The following is a 5,291-nucleotide window of genomic DNA, read 5'->3' on the forward strand; positions in this document are numbered from 1 at the left end:
GCTGGCCCAAACATCTCTTGTATTTTTTTTTGAGGAATCACTTGTATACTTCTGGCTCGAGTAAGTAGAACTACATGGTTTGGAAAATACTCCCTCCGTTTCTAAATATAAGTCTTCGTAGAGATTTCACTAGATAGACTACATACGAAGCAAAATGAATGAATCTACACTTAAAATGCATTTATATACATCTGTATGTGGTTTCTAGTGGAATCACTACAAAGACTTATATTTAGGAACGGAGGAAGTACTCCCTCCATCCGGAAATACTTGTCATCAAAATGAATACAAGGGGATGTATCTAGATGTATTTCAGTTCTAGATACATTCCTTTTTGTCCTTTTTGATGACAAGTATTTTCGGACGGAGGGAGTAGTATATAGTATATTGTTTGGAAAAACAGCATGTAGTATATTGTTTGGAAAATAGTATATCATGGAGTTTGAAAAAAAGTATATTTGGGAGCTATGGATATATAGTTTGTAGCATCGAGTATATGCACGGTGTGAAGTTAAAAGGAGTACTATACAGTATGGTAGTATGTAGTATGGAGTACACAGTGGAATTGAAAGGGGTATATACAGTATGGTAGTATGTAGTATGGAGTACATAGTGTGGAATTGAAAGGAGTATATTGTATGTGCGGACGAGTATATATAGTTGGAAAACGTGTATTTTGGTGTATATGCATACTTCCCGTTACAAAAAGCAGTATCGATATATACTTACAGTGGCATATGTTCATTTAATTTGTATGCCCATATATCGTCATGTGCATATGATTTATAGGCATGTGAAATAATCTGTTTTGGAAGACCACAGAAGCATAACCATAGGGTATACTCTTATATGAGTATGTACATATGTGTGTAATATTATTTTTGCATGGTATAGGATAGACTAATTTTCCGATGGAAAAGTAAGCAGAATATACAAGAAAAACTGCAAGGAAGTATATGTTTTTTCTTGAGGGAACCTCAAGGAAGTATATACTATAACCATAGTTAATGCATTTCAGTGTTAAGTATACCAGCTTGTACATGGATGTGACATATTACATCACCCGTTGCATAAGGAGAGATACTTTATACGCATCGAAGCAAGAACAAAGTCTATTTTCCGCAAAAACAAAAAGATGTGAATGCATATACATTCTGAGGGACGCCTTGCTGTTGCTGGCTTGCTGCTCATCGTCAAGTTGAACGACCTGTATCATCGTGGTGGAAGCCAGTGATCAATATGGTGATGATGGCTAAAGAATTGCATGATCTGCAGCGTCAGAAGGGAGATCTGGACGGAGATGCGGTTGGGCGGTCGGCCGTACCATAATGCATTCAATCTGTTTCTTAGTGAAAGCGACGTGCGCTCGGCCAGCGTATGGATCTGCATACAGCATGAGGGAAAATGAAAAGCATCCAAATCTCCAAATTGATTTTACGAAGGGATTAGATAGACATACTTATACACACATGCATGCAACGGGGATAGGAGATGAAGTCGATTCAATATTCCACAGTGGCGGCAGGTGCCGCAAGGTCGCGGACGTCGATGGTGGCGGCAACTTTGGTAGGCGCCGCACGTTGGCGAACGATCACCACATGGGCTGCAGCTGTAGGCATCGGGATGGTTATGTCGACGCAAGCCATGCCATGGCCGACGACCGAAGAGCGATCTGAGTGACGTCGGAATTCAACAAAAAAATCAATTAGGATGTTGCATGCAAATCGACTAGAACATCATGCATACCTTTCTTTTCGCGTCGTTCGTTGACTCGCCGGTGCACTGATGCATCGTTCTGATCTAATCGTAATATAGAGACGACCAAAACGAATGGATGAGCCAAGAAAATCGGGAGGTCAATTAACTAACGTGGAGAAAATAAAATCCAGTTTTTCTCCATCGAGACCCGTTAAGGAACGCTCGGATCTAAAAGCAATCGGACGGCAGTAAAGATAGAGGTAACTACCACCTAGTGGTAGCATCTATTTTCCCTATATATATATATAGGAAAAATCCATCCTACCACCAGGTGGTAGTTACCCCACATGTCCCATATACTAGCATGTGGTACTATATATATACTATTTTATTATTTTAAATATTTTCATATACAATATCTAAGATATTTTAAAACAAGTTACATGAAAAAATTGCATATTAGCCCATAGTTTTTGTTATATTTGTGAAATACATACATATTTGTACGTAAAAAAGAGCATACTCAAAAAATGGTACATACTACCTAAAAATTTGTATATATACTACCTAATCATTGTTATATACTACATACTACACGTACATACTCTCGGTTTCGACAGATACTACATACAGCATACAAAACAGAAGTGGTGGTAACTACCACTGCTTGTAGGAAATATTTGTCCTATATATATATATAGGGTGAGTCTATTCTAATAACACCCCTTAAGACCTTATTCTGCACACCAAAACTTCTTATTCTGATAACACCACACCCGAACGCCACCGCCCCTCCCCTCCCCACCTTCTACCGCGGGAGCGGCCTGGAGTGCCGCCGGCCCACCCCTCCCTGCCTTCTACTGCGGGAGTGGCCTAGAGCGCCGCCGCCCCTCCCCTTCCCACCCACCCTTCCCCCAGCCCCGCCGACCACCACCACCACCTCGGCGGCCTACTCCACCACCACCTGCCTCCCCACCTTCTTTCTCCCTCACCCTGCCTTCCCCCACCCCAAAGGCCGGATCCCGCCTTGGTGGTCGCCGGATTCATGCCAGATCCATCGCTCCTCCTCAGTCACACCCACACACGCGGGCTCCAGGAGGGCCGGTCCCAGTGCAGGGATTTCTATTTGACACCAGCGAGGTTCCTTCACGTGCTCCCCACGACCTCCTCCTGCCAGCACGCCGCCGCACCACCTCCCTCCCGCTCCGTGCCGCCTCCCTCCTCCCGCTCCGCGCCGCCTCCCTTCCCTGCCGCCGCACCGCCTTCCTCCCCGCGCCGCTTCCTTCCCCTGCACCGGTCGCCCCATCCCGCAGGTTTGCGGCGTTGGCGGCGGCTGTGCAGCTCCTCGGTCGTCGGGCGTACCACGTGTGACTACAGTCCATTGAAGGGGCGCCTGCAGCTCTCTCTCCGCCTTGAGGAAGTACATCGCCAACAAAGGTAGCTGGAGGTGAGCTCGCCATCGACCCAGTGCAAGGACTGCTCTCCTCGCCATCGACCCAGTGAAGGGGTGCCCGTGTGCAGTTCTGATAACCTCTTTTTGCTCCCCTTTTTTGTAGATTTTGGATTGTGCACTTCACATCATGCGGATTCAGTGTTGCAGTGCGGTGGTGCATGACTTGCGGCTCTTCTTTGTTTTATACACCTTTTTTCTAACATCATATACGAGCGTGTAGTCTGCCCACAACGGAGTGCAGCTCGACCAAACGGGGGCATGCAGTTCGGCGACCTTCTCTTTTCCATGGTTTCTGCTCCCCAGTTTCTCCTCTGTATCCCACTGGTAGCCAAAAAACCTTCTGAATGTGATTAGGCAGCGGAGACAACAACACATTACCACTGGATCTGGAAAGTGAAGCCCTCCTTGTGCCATTCGCACAGAGCACGGGTGAATCCCCCCTTGCAGTGCACAACCGCTGCGTTGCAGCCCACCTCCCATGTGCTTGGGTCTCCCGGCGAGGGCCTCCATCGGCAGTGGTCGTAGTAGCTACGGGAGCATAGTTGTAGCTGCCGGTGTGGCATCATTGCTTCTGCTACTAACTGCAGCTTTGCCTCCTGCCCGTGACCAAGTGTTAGTTTTTTCCTCTGAACCGAATCCTCTCTGCTGCAAACCACTTCGTTGCAGCTTGCAGCCCACATCAGGGGAGTGAGCAGCTCCCATGGGGGAGTTCAGGGTCGACAGTGCACTCTGGTCATGGTGCAGTGCACCCCGTTTCAGTATGCCATATCAACACATATTTGGCATTGGGATTTCTATCAGCTAGTGAAAATAGCTTGCTTGTGGTCAGCTGGTGTGTGCTAGAAGCAGTCGTGTGTGTGTGTGTGTGGATGTGCAGTGCAGTCAAGCGATGTGTGCAGGTTGGGCGGGAGGGTGTTGCAGTTTGGCAACCTGAAACGATGTAGTTTCAGAACATGCATGCATGTCCGTGTGGTCTCTGTTGTTCACCGAGTCCAACCTTCTTTTTTTGTATCGTAACAAAATAACTATTGCAGTGCACTTCTCTCTAAATTTTTGTGAACCATAAATCCTCTGAAATTCTCAATGTATATGCAAGTACGAGTAGTATACAACAAGTCAGTATATATAGTGTTATTGGTGTTTGGTGCAACAATAACATGTGTTTCTTCTCCTCTATGTGCTGGCATCAATTTGGTCAGCATGTTCTTTAATGTGAAGAAATCAATCACTTGGTGCATTTCCAGACTTCTCTTTCCTTCATACACTACTTACTACATATATTAGTACATGGTCAAAAATATCCAATACCTGTATGCGTGTCTCCGCCACAGTAATTTGTCCAAGGAAGCACCATCTATTTTTCCATGCAGTGCATTGCCATGTTTTTGCAGCCCTCTCCTCCACTCCTTGTTGTTCGCTCGCGAGAAACAGGGGACAAGCGCAGTGCACTAGGGGTGGCCGGTGTCATACTTTTTTAAGTAGTTCATCTTGTTATGTCTTTTTTTAGTAGTCATCTTTCTGTATGTTTCAGTTTGACCATGTTAATGCATGCAGCTCTTTGCTGGTTTGGATGGAGCTAGCAGGCATTTGTGTATGCAGTAAGCATTGAAACTTGTTCACTCATTAGCTATGGGGAGGTTCACTACACCACTCACCATAGGATACTTTTCAGTTTTGTTGTTTGCAGGAGGTTTTCTTGTCTAGAGGGAATCAGCAGTACCCGGATTTTGTGTGTGACTGCAGTCCATAGTACATGGACCTGCAACTCTCTCTCCCTCTCGTGGAAGTACATCACGAGTAGAAGGTGCCTGGAGGTGGGCGAGGTCCTGGCCTCCGAACTCCCTGCGCCTCCTCCCTTCTGCTAAAGTCGTTGGCCGCCGGTGTGACGCTGGACCAGGCGACAAGGGCGCTGGATGGGTCGTGCAGCAGTGCGGGGCGCGCATCATGCTCTTCTGCAGTTGAGGGCATGTTGGGGGTATATGGATGGCCAGTTGGGGGCATGGTGTTTGGCCAAGATGGCTGCTGACAGTGGTCAGAGGTAGTCCATGGCGAAGTCTATGTCCAAACAGACCGGATAATATTTGTTTTCATTTTAGGTCCTTTTTTGCAATTCATCTTGGTATATAGAAGTTCATTTCAG

The sequence above is a fragment of the Triticum dicoccoides genome, chromosome 7B, assembly GCF_002162155.2.
Source record: "Triticum dicoccoides isolate Atlit2015 ecotype Zavitan chromosome 7B, WEW_v2.0, whole genome shotgun sequence".
Lineage (NCBI taxonomy): Eukaryota > Viridiplantae > Streptophyta > Magnoliopsida > Poales > Poaceae > Triticum > Triticum dicoccoides.